We start from the raw sequence: 14,076 nt of genomic DNA, 5'->3' as shown, positions 1-14,076 counted from the left end.
TAATTTTGTTCCGTTTATTTTAAATAACGGTAATAAAGGGTAATACGGAAAAGTCTTTGAGAGTTCCAGAGAGGTTCCTGTTGGTCTCTGTAAATCCATTTATTGAAGGACGGTCCTTGGAGGCGACTGCCGGATGAGCTTGTTTGAGCAAATAAGATTTAATAAACGCTTTCCAAGGCGTTTCATTTGATTCGTCTCCTCATTTCCGGCCGGAATACTTTAACAAGGACATCAGAGGAGCCCGAATGCTCTGAGCCCACAACGTGTCGATGAGTGGATCTCGTTTACTCTGTGGCATAGTTGCTCCGGTTACTTCAGCATAACTATGTTTGGAGGACGAGTACAGAATCTGGTTCCTGTTATCAAGTCACCACTTTGTTGCTAGTAGAAACTGAATAGCCTCGTCTATTCGTACCAGTTCATTGGTTAGTAAATTCGTACACTGCAGGTCTTCGATACTCTTGAAGATCGGTACATTTCCAAGATACTGTTTACTGTATGTGCTCTATGGGACCTAAACACAAGTTAAGTATTCCGAAAGAGTTGACTTCTTAAACCGATAATCGGACAGTTGAGATAAGGATGCTTAATTCAGTGACATTTTCCAGGTACTGCTGCGCGGCTTTAATAAACAAAAATAGGTCAACGAGTTTGTATGCGTGGCCATCCTCAGCAGCAAGTACTGAAATTTTCGTTTTGTAAATAACAATCACTTCCAGTTTCTGCACCATATTTTACTCTCCCATTCTCTGGGAATACAATACAGTGCAGCAAGAGAAGGCAATTTTTTATATATAAAACAAGTATTTATGTTCTTGCTGCGCAGGGTGGCCACGCATACAAACTCGTTATTCACGTCATGCCAGACATTTTCTTGTTGTCTATACTAGAATGGCAGAATAAGATAGAGTGCAGCAAGAGAAGGCGTTTTTTAATTACAAAGGAAAATAGGTCATTTACATAAAAACTCACGAAGACAGGGCAGACGTTCTAGAAATTTGTTTTGTTTTATTGAGCTTAATTAAATTTTGAAAATATAGTGATGTGATGTAGAAATGAATTCTGTGACAATGGCTCCTAAACGCGAGAGAAATTCCTAAATCCGGGACAGTAGTATCCTAATTCCGTTAATGGTATCCTATTTCCGTGAGACAGAAAAAATTAATGCAAAAAACCACCACTTCTTAACATTACATTATGACCCACTACATTGTGTAAATATTGCTAACATATCAATGTGATGCAAAAGGCCTAAGTAGTGAAGCCCACAGAAACTTACTTGGCCTAAAGCAAAACGTACATTATGTAAGAAAAAAAGGATAACGGTGTACAAAAAGTAAAAAATAAAAGAAGTAAGTAAATCAATTACTGAATCCGGTACAGAAACAGAAACCATATATAATTTTTTTGGCTCAAATGGCTCTGAGCACTATGGGACTCAACTGCTGAGGTCATTAGTCTCCTAGAACTTAGAACTAGTTAAACCTAACTAACCTAAGGACATCACAAACATCCATGCCCGAGGCAGGATTCGAACCTGCGACCGTAGCGGTCTTGCGGTTCCAGACTGCAGCGCCTTTAACCGCACGGCCACTTCGGCCGGCTATAATTTTTTTCATCAAGCAAAAACATTCATCTGCAGATACTGAACATGTATAAACGTCTTAGTTACAATCATTTCCTACACCCTCACATTTGTTGTGGTACCACTGAAGGCACTGACAACACTGCACCCGCTATGCTCCAGTGCGATTTTGTACACCATATTCCTAATCCAAATTGTACATGGAACACGTATTGTCATGAGATATGTCGTTTCTTCCACCATTTCTTATCGGTGACTTTTTACAAGATGGGCCAGCTTTAGGATCACTACTGCGTGTACTTGGGTGTATGGTATGAACTTGTGGAGACTGAGATATTCTGTCAGCGTGCCTCGCTGGGAATGGTTCACATACGGGAATGGACAGTCTTTCTTCTTCCTTTGATGTCTAATGAAGTTCAGCAATTAGTTTACCAGAAACAACAGGGTGGCACAGCCTCTGGTGGAATTGCATCTCTGTCAAACTGGTGTATTCCGTCGTTAAATTCGTTGTGGCTTTCCGCCATTTTGGGACTATGCTAATTGATGAAAATTTACTTGTCTATATGCTTCAAAGTGTGTATATGTATGCGTAGCATCCCTTTCATGAACTTTTTTATTTAAACACCTCTTTTTCCTATAGGTTGGTTGGTTGTCGGGGAAGGAGACCAGACAGCGAGGTCATCGGTCTCATCGGATTAGGGAAGGACGGGGAAGGAAGTCGGCCGTGCCCTTTGAAAGGAACCATCCCGGCATTTGCCTGGAGCGATTTAGGGAAATCACGGAAAACCTAAATCAGGATGGCCGGACGCGGGAATGAACCGTCGTCCTCCCGAATGCGAGTCCAGTGTCTAACCACTGCGCCACCTCGCTCGGTTTTTTCCTATATTTACTATCGTAATCCTGGTTAAGTAATGTTGCTGAAAATGCGAAAATAAAGCACTGAACGGGAAAGCTGTTCGAGAATTCCCTAAGCACGGGACTATTACAACAATGACAGGCACTAATTGCTCTGAAGTTTATGAACGTTACCAAACATTATTAGCCATTTTGCATAGATATATTTGCCTCTCAATTCTGTACCTCTTCTGAACTGGTCACAAGGCCCCGAAAATCTCGAGCGTTTCACCGATGTTCACTGCGCAACACATGCTGTAGTCATATCTCTTCCCACAGAGCGCTGGGACATGCAGAACTAGATTGCAAACGACTTGCAGCATTTTATGGATACTTCAGAAAGAGTAACTCATGGATCCTAACACAATGGCAAGTTGCTATACCAAATATCACAGTATTATGGATAGCACAGAATTAGGCAGCTTTACGTTACTCTTATTCTTCTTTAAACATGCTGGGCCGCTCAGTAAGATGTAGTATGACCAGTTACGAGGAAAAGGCTCTTACGGTCAAGTGTAAAAGTCTTTAGTGTTCGCCTCATTTTGTAACAAAATATAATCTGTGAACTTGGGTCTGGCAGGTACAAAAATCTAAGCTTGTGAAAGCTTCATTTTTATAGGCATGTGGTTAAACAATTTTACAACTGATTTTCATGTCTGATTTCACCGTTCGCAAGAATATATATTATTACGTCCTCAGCAGAACATACAAGTGAAAGATTTCTTTAAAAATTAAGTTGTATTTTATTACACACAATTTATTTATTTTCTTTGGGGTATAAAAATTTCCAAGTAATATCTCATGTTTTTTGGTACATGTAGTGTTATTTGTGTAAACTATGTTGAACATATGGGAGTTGCTTCATTGTGATGTGATATACAAAAGAAGTCAGCAATATTCGTAGCGATATGATAAATTCTAGCAAAAATTTACATATGTTCTCAAGAAATTATCTCTGTAGTCTACCATAATTTCGTAAATTGCAGTTAGGAATGCACTTCCATAGGTCCAAGTATCTAGCTTGTTGACACTGCAATTAAGATCTTCACATAAAAACTGGAGCTCTCTTGATGAAGCTGTGACTTCAAAACGTACGTTAGCGAAGTAAAAACGCTGTTAAAGACAGTTGACGAATTTTATTATTAAGTATTCTGTAACAACTTATTGAATTACTTTCATTGCTTTTCCTTCTGTTTCTTGAAATTTAGCGTCTTGACTATGTTTTCCTTATCTGATGTTATTTTTTATAGAATGGTTACTAATGCCATTCGTGCTGTCAGTGTTCTATAAGTACATGTCTGTTCACCACATGTGTTTTTCTATTTCGTTTGTGAACTAATCATTACGGTATATGATTTGCGCATTACATTTACGTACTGGAGCTATCTTTTTCATTTTGTGATTACTGGATTCAGGCGTAACCAGAATATTGTAGGCTATTATTGTTGTGGTCGTCAGTCCGAAAAATAATTAGATGCAGCTCGCCAAGCTACTGTATCCTGTGCAAACCTCTTCTGTCTGTGAGTAACTACTAGAAACTACATCCATTTGAAGCTGTTTACTGTATTCATCCCTTGGTCTCCTTTTAAAATTTTTATTCCTCCCACTTTCTTCCATTACCAAATTCACGATTTATTCATGCCTCAGAACGCGTACTATCAACGGATTTTTTTAATTAAATTTTTCCGTAAACATCTTTTTCCCCAATTCGATTCGGTACCTTCTCATTAGTTACTCGATCTACCATCTAATATTCAACATTCTTCTGTAGCAACACATTTCAAAAGCTCCTAGTTTCTTCTTGTCTGAACTATTTGTCTTCCGTGTTTCGTTTCCCTAAAAGGCTATATGCCGTACAAATACTTTTAGAAAGGACGATGTTAATAAATTCCTCTTTTACAGAACTGCTGTAGCAAGCATAGCAAGTCCGTCTTTTATATTTTTCTTACTTCTGCCATCTCACTTCCCAAGTATCTAAACTCGTCTAATATTTTTTGCTTCTCATTTCCTAATCCAACTCCTCCAGCATCACATAAATTAATTCGACGACACAGTCTTACCCTTGTTTCACATTTGTTGATGTTCATGTTACAGCCTCTTTTCGAGACAATAATAATTCAGTTCAGATGCTCTTCCAAGTCCTTTGAAAAATAAATAAATAAATAAATAAAAGTTCAAATGTCTCTAAGCACTATGGGACTTAACATCTGAGGTAATCGCTTCCCTAGACTTAGAACTACTTAAACCTAACTAACCTAAGGACATCACCCACACCCACGCTCGAGGCAGGATACGAACCTGCGACCGTAGCAGCAGCGTGGTTTCGGACTGAAGTGCCTAGAACCGCTCGGCCACAGCGGCTGGCCAAGTACTTTTGAGACATAATTACAATTTATTTGGCCATACTGTGAAGATTTAATTTTTTCTCTATGAACTTAAATTCTCTCTTCCTACTTATGTTTTGTCTGTCTGAGACCTTTCTGTGTCTCCAGGTCTCTTCCATGTATACCAGTGTCATCTATGATTTTTAAACCAGCTGTTAACAACAATTAAATTATAGTGTGTGCGACGTTCTGTCATATGGCTTTCATTTTCATTCCTTTCCCCCTATCTGTATACTCCCTCTAGTTTTCCTTCTCTTCCTTTCCCTGATATTGAATTCTAGACGCCCATTACAATTAAATATTCGTTTCCCTTAACTATCTGTATAATTTCTTTTATCTCATCACACAGTCTTTTCATTATCTGCGGATCTAGTTGAAAAATAAACTTGTACTATTTTGGTGGATGTTGGATTCATGACTATCATTGCTACAGCAATACACTTACTATGCTGTTCATTGAAGCTTGCCCACATTCCTATTTTCTTATTCATTATTAGCCCTACTCCCACATTGCCACTGATTTTGTGTTGATAGTCCTATTTTAATCTGACCGCAGCTCCCGTTTCTTTTCTACCACCATACACACCGTAAATTTCAGCCTATCCATTTCTCTCTTCACATTCCCTAACGTTGACACAAAATTAAGACAACTAACAATCCACACTCCGGCTCACAGAATGCCAGTTCAGGTTTTCCAATAACGGCGTCCTTGTGAATGTTCCCCACTTGGAGATACAAATGAGTGTCTATTTCACCTACAAAACATATTACACATGAAGATCCCACTATCTAAAAGCCTTTTAGTAGAGATGCGTGTCCTCTGGGAAAATAACAACGTTCAGCCGCTTGCATTACCTGCGCAATAAGGCGAAGTTGGCTTTTGTAAGAAGCCCAGATCACTCAGTCATCCAGCCAACCTAGTGAAGGGCTGACGCCACTGTTCAGGAACCATACATGGGGATGGCTGTTCCACATACCCCTCCGTTGTGGTTGTATGTACGAGGGCAGTTCAATAAGTAATGCAACACATTTTTTTTCTCGGCCAATTTTGGTTGAAAAAACCGGAAATTTCTTGTGGAATATTTTCAAACATTCCCGCTTCGTCTCGTATAGTTTCATTGACTTCCGACAGGTGGCAGCGCTGTACGGAGCTGTTAAAATGGCGTCTGTAACGGATGTGCGTTGCAAACAACGGGCAGTGATCGAGTTTCTTTTGGCGGAAAACCAGGGCATCTCAGATATTCATAGGCGCTTGCAGAATGTCTACGGTGATCTGGCAGTGGACAAAAGCACGGTGAGTCGTTGGGCAAAGCGTGTGTCATCATCGCCGCAAGGTCAAGCAAGACTGTCTGATCTCCCGCATGCGGGCCGGCGGTGCACAACTGTGACTCCTGCAATGGCGGAGCGTGCGAACACATTCGTTCGAGATGATCGACGGATCACCATCAAACAACTCAGTGCTCAACTTGACATCTCTGTTGGTAGTGCTGTCACAATTGTTCACCAGTTGGGATATTCAAAGGTTTGTTCCCGCTGGGTCCCTCGTTGTCTAACCGAACACCATAAAGAGCAAAGGAGAACCATCTGTGCGGAATTGCTTGCTCGTCATGTGGCTGAGGGTGACAATTCCTTGTCAAAGATTGTTACAGGCGATGAAACATGGGTTCATCACTTCGAACCTGAAACAAAACGGCAATTAATGGAGTGGCGTCACACCCACTCCCCTACCAAGAAAAAGTTTAAAGCCATACCCTCAGCCGGTAAAGTCATGGTTACAGTCTTCTGGGACGCTGAAGGGGTTATTCTGTTCGATGTCCTTCCCCATGGTCAAACGATCAACTCTGAAGTGTATTGTGCTACTCTTCAGAAATTGAAGAAACGACTTCAGCGTGTTCGTAGGCACAAAAATCTGAACGAACTTCTCCTTCTTCATGACAATGCAAGACCTCACACAAGTCTTCGCACCCGAGAGGAGCTCACAAAACTTCAGTGGACTGTTCTTCCTCATGCACCCTACAGCCCCGATCTCGCACCGTCGGATTTCCATATGTTGGGCCCAATGAAGGACGCAATCCGTGCGAGGCACTACGCAGATGATGAAGAAGTTATTGATGCAGTACGACGTTGGTTCCGACATAGACCAGTGGAATGGTACCGTGCAGGCATACAGGTCCTCATTTCAAGGTGGCGTAAGGCCGTAGCACTGAATGAAGATTACGTTGAAAAATAGTGTTGTGTAGCTAAAAGATTGGGGAATAACCTGGTGTATTTCAATGCTGAATAAAACAACCCCTGTTTCAGGAAAAAAAATGTGTTGCATTACTTATTGAACTGCCCTCGTACATATTTATCGTTGAGGCACTCAAGTCATCCCGCCTCTGCGAGATCAGTGGCTCATGGGAGAGTTTTGTAGGCTAATTGTCAAAATTGTAGACCTTTGACGTCTTTGAGTTTCATAGTTGCATTTGTGTAAGAGATCATTACAGTATACCTTTGATCCTGTCATAGGACTATTTTACACCAGCGTAAAAATATCATTATTATGTTCTGTTGCATATTCAGAAGTATTTTGCATACCGAGAATGTTATCCGTCGCACGATGTTTTCAGGAAAGATAAGTGAGCTGTGGCCGGCTCGCGTTGATGCCTTGTTCTTTGGCATCTGTCACAATCGAGTGGTGTCTTATATCTCCCTGGGTTACTGCCATAACAAGTTGCTGACGTGCCTCTGAAAGTAGCAGCACCAGCGCTTATCAATACTAGTACTGCTGTACCATTTTTGGTGTAACCGCTGTATTTCCGTGTGTGGTGTGTGTGGCAGTTGGTCGGTTGGGGCACAGCAGCGAGGAAGTCTTTGTGGGGCAGTGTCAGGCCGGGGCTGCTGGCGGCGTGCATGCGTGGTCGGATTTGTGAGATGCTAGCTGCGAAACTGGACACTGAAGTTGAGTGACGAGCTAACCTGTTATGAAACCTTAAACACGGCGACATCTCTTCGTTCATTGCCAGTTGTTTCTTTCTGGGCCATTTCCGCAAGCAGCAATGTATGGTGTGTTGGAGTCGGCGAAATTTTGCAACCATCTTCCTGAGTGGTGTTTAACAATTGAATTGGTTGATACTTATTAGTGAAGTTGTAACCTCCCCCTCTCTTATCGACCTTAATGACAGTGAAAAATTAAACCGCGTGTACCTAATGGAAATTTGGGAAAAAGCAATCGTCACCGAAGTCAATTTGTCGGTAAAGAGGGAGGAAAGGGTTACATCTAAATGAAAGGAAAAATGCAAATGAAACTGGTGGAAATAAATTTTGAAAAGGGGTAAAGTTAATAAAGAAAGTAAATGTGCGGCCATTACGTAAGCAATTAACTAGCGGTAATTAGATATTTGAGATTTGGGGGAAATTACGGTCAGCAGTTCTATGAACAGTTACTATAGTAACTGAAAAAGAAAGTTTGTTACACATATAATTAGCATTAGAAGCGTGGCAACTGAAGGGTGACACATGTAGTGTGAAAACTGAAAGTTTGTCAGAAGTAATAAATCTCGCTACACTCTGACTTAATTTAGCAAAAGAATTAATAAAACCGGAAAATTGAAAGTTAATTTAGTGACTGAAATTAATGGTGAGCTTTGTTTCTGAAGCACTACGAAATTCAGTAAAATAATGTTAGTCTTGGGCTACCTCAACAATCATTTCAAAAGCTACTTGAATCTACGCAATTTCGAAATAAGAGATTTAACTTTGAACTTGGATTAAATGATTCTGAACAATTAACAATAGTAAAATTTAGTACGTAACAAGCTGATCTGTAGTCACAGGTAAGCTGAAATATGGTAACAAAACTCGCACTCATAATTTGTGCTTGTGTAATCTAAATACTGTAGCCAGCTATGAATACTTTAACTGAACTTTGAAATTAAAGCAGTGAAATAGAATAATATTGCTTTAATGCTGGCGTTTGAATTTCAACGACACTCAGGTTCATTCCGGAAAAGGAAGGGACCCTGCTTGGTAATGCAATTGGGACAATGAGCAACAAAGGTTCACGCTACATTGCTGTAATTTTGTGATTTGAACAGTTTTAAAAGCTGAGGTCTGCCATACAGTTCTAAAACGTTACGTGCTTCCAGTCTTCCTTGTTGGTTGATTGATGGTTTGAAGCCGTCGATCGTGGAGGTGGCGACAGTCACTCATTGTCGGCCGTCGCTGTTGCAGAAGCTGGATGTTGGCGCGCCTCCTTCTCGACACGGTCACCAGACGAAACGGGCTCTGGATGTGCGCCAGCTAACGCTTCCCGTCCGCGACACCGTGTCAGAAACTATCATAGCAAGTCGAGCGCAATTACATGCTGCCAAACGCCGAAAGCGCGGCAACTCGCGGGAGCGTCACACAACACACCTGCTCCACTGCACTACCCCAGCCAGACTCCTCTCTGCCCGCGCTCCACGCGGCAGAGTTAACACTACCAAAGATCCTAAACACTTTCGTTCCTCACACGACCTATCGATGTGTTCGTTCGATAGCATAGTTTTCCCTAGGCAAGACCCAGCGTAAAATACAAATAATATTTACAAAACAAACCAATTATACATCGACATAAATGCATATATATATATATATATATATATATATATATATATATATATATATATATATAATGTCATATCTTGAGGTAACAAAACAAGGAAAAAATTATAGTACAATAGATGGAAATAGGAGGATATGCATTTCCGGCGTTACACGTGCTCCACATTGTCTGAGGATGTTCGTGTAACCTAAACAGATTCAGAAAATGTCCCAAAAAAGAAACAGCGGAAATGCATATGCTCAAAACATCAACAAAATTTAGCATTCGTCTAATTAAACATAAATCAATTTTTAGACCATAATAATTGAGTGGAGACACTCCTAATCTTATTCCACTCTGTCGTCTTACACAAAAGAAAACAGGTTGACAACATATTAAAATTCATAGAAAACATAGAAAATGGTTTAGCTATTCTAAAATCGTCAAAATTCCTAATAGTATCAAGAAATGAAATTCTATTTACAAAATTAACCAGAGTACATGGTCATAAAAAACAGGTATATCGAAATACGCAAATTAATAATTAATTACATAGAATACACATTTTATATAACATTTTCATAATTAATATTCTCGACATGAGAGTCCACTTAACGCTAAACAAGAAAATAATATTCAGCAGATCGAAAAAAACATAAATATTGACAACAGAATTCTTTCACTTCAGCTGTCCGGGAAGAAAAACAACTCCGCCTTCCGTACCCGCAAGTACAAAGAATGCCGACAGCGGCACAAGAGCCGACAGCGGCACAAGAGCCGACAGCGGCTCCACCTCGCCAGTATTGTTGCGCCCGCCTGTGCGGCACGCTTGATCTCACCCGCCCTTGTAACGGCATTTGCAGAACGTCCGTTTCACTGAGTTCTTTCGGAAAAACCCACTCCCAAGTAATCTCAATGAGTCCATTAACACTATCACAGTGGATAACTCAACACTGTCCATCATCACACGCATGTACTAGCCTGAAACTTAAAACAGCGTCTAAGTACATCGGCAATGACTAGTAAATCACATGTTTATGAAATCTTACAGCTAGTTACAAAATCATATTTACATTCCTTAATCTACTGTGACTCAGCTGAAAACTTAAACTAGCAGCTTGGATTTTATTACTTATTAATTACAACTTCTTTAATGACCTCTAGGTCAGGCAAAAGCATCGCAACATGGCACATCCTTAAATCTTACACTCTATATTTACATACTGTACAAATTACCCTTTCTGTGGTATTAATCAGTCCTTGGTTGGTACAATTTCAGGTCTACAATGTTCCGTATACCTAATAGTTTTCCAGAGCTTGGATACTCTAAGCAATAAGCATTTGTGTGAGGTATACCAATGACTTTATATGGTCCATTATAAACAAACTTAAATTTAGAGATTTCACTGTCTATCTCGCTCGATTTCTCATGAGCTTTTACAAGTACTGTCTCCGATTGCAAACTTAGCAAAACGCGCTTCAGCGTCATGACGACGTTTGCGAGCATCGGCTTTTAGCTTCATTATTTCTCGCAAACGATCTTTTTTCACACCAATACGAATGTCAATCCGTGGAGGGAATTTGATTATCTCTTCCAATTCACTTTCTACACTATTGTCAATGCCGAGATTCCTCACATTACAGTAGTTCAAATTCATACCTACGCCAATACCATCCGGCCAGTTAACAATGTGTATAGGCTGGTATTGCCTATGCACTTCGTCTCCTGCCTCATCAAAGCTAACTACTATTGTTTTATCTTGTGACGTACATGTCAAAGTTTTGCTTTCGCAATTAATCACTGCACGGTACTTTAATAGCCAATCTAACCCGATAATTACTTCCGTAGTTGAGTCTGGCACGACGACAAACTCTTGTTCAAATCGTGCCCCACATATCTCGAAGTTGACAAAAATCTGTTTTGTGACCGGTTTACTGGCCTTCCCAGTAGCACCGATAATTCTCACTCCTGGCATAACTACGATGCCAGGTCTGTCTTTCAGTAACTCAAATATTTTCCCAGATACAGCACTCAATTCTGCACCAGTGTCAATCAAGACGTTTAGTTGTAGGTCGTGCATATTAACAGACACTACTATCTGTCTACACTTATCCTCGACTGTTTCTTTATTTTCCCACAGTAAATCCTCGTCTATATACAGGTCATTCCAGAAAAAACCATCCGGCTTTGATCCTAAATCCGGCTTATCTGACGGCTTTTTCAGCCTCTGTTCACATATAGTTTTAATTTCAACACGTTTGTCCTGAGGCTTAGTCTGTAGCTTCGCCTCCAATACCGAAACCTTTTCCTGTAACTCGTCATCTAGTGAGTGTTGCTTTGCTATCAATTCACTAATTGTCACCTTCGTTGATTTTGGCCAGATCTCATCTGCCAATCTACCTGGAGGAATGTGCCCAGTAGTATCTGCAATTACTTCCTCTGGATCTGCGCAACCCACACTGCTACCGTCTGACCGCATAACGTCAGCTCTAACCTCATACACGCTGTAATCTACGTGCTTTTCTACCAATCGTGTCCAGCTATCACTAAAATTCTCGTAATCTTTCTCCTCAATACTTTCGCAATGTTTAAACTGGAGTTTAGCGTCGGATGGGTCAGCCACTTCTAACACTATAACTTTCGGTAAAGTCTGCCGGTCAGGGCCAGAACTTTCCATTACTACTTCAACATCCAACTCCTGCGGGACGAAACACGACGAATCTTGCTCGTGCTCCCTATTAACATCAACTATTTCTGGTAAAGTCTGCCGGTTAGCGCCAGAACTTTCTATCACTTCACAAACACTATCTTCCTGCGGGACGAGACGCGACAAATCCTGCCCGCGCTCCCCATAAACACTTCTCCCATACATGCCCCTATAATCTCTTAGTTCGTCGTTTAAGCGACCGAACTGCCTTAACCAGACCTCATCCCTCTCTGCATCCCCTCGCTCTATGACGGACGTGTTATCTGACATCTGATCTTCTCTCAACAACTGCAAATCATTCTTAAACTCAATCTCCAGTTCCACTGTGGGTGTTACAGCTGCCACTTTATAATCGTTTTCCGGAACACTACTTAAATTGTTCTCACTGACAGTGAATGTATTTTCTACTGCCGTGTCCACAGCTGATCTTCTACTTGTGGGCGCACTCCTTTCTCCTAGCACTGGCACACTCTCCCGCCGTTGAATATTCCATACGGAATTTTCATAACGACGACACCTGGGTTTTCTCCTGTTATTGGGCCTCCAAAATTTCTCCACGCCCGGTCGGCCCCTCACCGGTGCGGCTAATGGTTTCCCTGTCTCGTCCCAGCAGATCTGCTCCCCGGATGCTGCTGAGGCGGCTGAACACACCCTATGGCGTTATTACTATTCTGCGAAGCCCGTATTGCGCTAGTATGATACTGGTTTCCGTCATTCCTGTTATTATTTGCATTGTACCGATTGTTATTACGGTCCGAACCTTATTGTTATTGCTGCCAAAATTGCGGTATGCATTATTCCCATAGTTATCGTTGTTGTGGTTCCTGTGGTACCCGTTGTTGTTACCACGGCCTCTACCACTGTCGCGATTATTGCGCCAATTGTCCTTGTCCTCAACTCTTTCCAGTAAATCATTGATTGTCCTGTAATTCCTTCCTACCTAGCGTTTTGTATCATCTGGAAGCTTCTTGTAGAGTTCCCAGACTATTTCGGATTCCGTGCGGCGATCACGCAAATATTCCAACTTGCGGATCCAGCCCTCACAAAACTCCTTCGTCGAGCCGCGCGAATTCGCATCGAAAGGCCTCGATACGACAAATTCGCGCCAGACACTTTGCTGTTTTTGCTCTGACCAGTATTCAGCCAGAAACAAATTTTTAAACTCGTCAAAAGTCAGGTTGGTAATGTTGAGGTTTAAGCGCCAACGCTTGGCATCACCAGCCAACACATCAATAACCGCATTAATTTTTCTCTCATTAGTCCATGATCTGAGTAAAACTCTTTCACAATTTTTAATGAAATCCGTCGGGTGTATACCGCCTTTTTCAAGGGGTCGAACCACTCCTCTTTCGTCAACAATTCCGAACTGTGTGCACAGATTGGCACATAGCTATGTTTTTCGTCAAGTTTCTTTTCTAATTCCGCCACTCTCGTAATTACTTGGCAAGTCGTTGTCGCAAGCGTTTCTACTTCCCTTTTTTTTTCTTCGCAGGTATTAGCCTGCTTCGTCACTTTGGTATCTACTTCGGATACTAAAGCCTTTAAAGTTTCCACCTTCTTTTGATCCTCTTTTTTCACTAATTGAATTTGTTCCGTCACCTTATTCTCGATTATCGGAGCAACTGCTTCTCCAACACTTTTCTCGATTCTGCTAATTTCGGAAGAAAAACGAGTATTTATACTCGCAACTTCCGCCTGAACGCCTATCATTTCCTGTTTAAGATTACCGATTTCGGTATTAATCACAACAATATCTTCTTTGATTTTATCAACTTTTGTGTTAACAACTCCAACATTGTTGTTAACAACATTAATAGCTTTGTTCTGATTGTCTAGCTTCCGTTCAATTTTTTCAGACTGACTCGTGATTTCGTTAATCAAAACATTCAATAAATCAGTTAAATTACCGAAAACTACTGGTTTTACTTCCGTAGCGTTTTC

The sequence above is a fragment of the Schistocerca nitens genome, chromosome 1 (assembly GCF_023898315.1).
Source record: "Schistocerca nitens isolate TAMUIC-IGC-003100 chromosome 1, iqSchNite1.1, whole genome shotgun sequence".
Taxonomy (NCBI): domain Eukaryota; kingdom Metazoa; phylum Arthropoda; class Insecta; order Orthoptera; family Acrididae; genus Schistocerca; species Schistocerca nitens.
The sequence above is the reverse complement of the archived record's forward strand: the minus strand, read 5'-3'. Positions refer to the sequence as shown.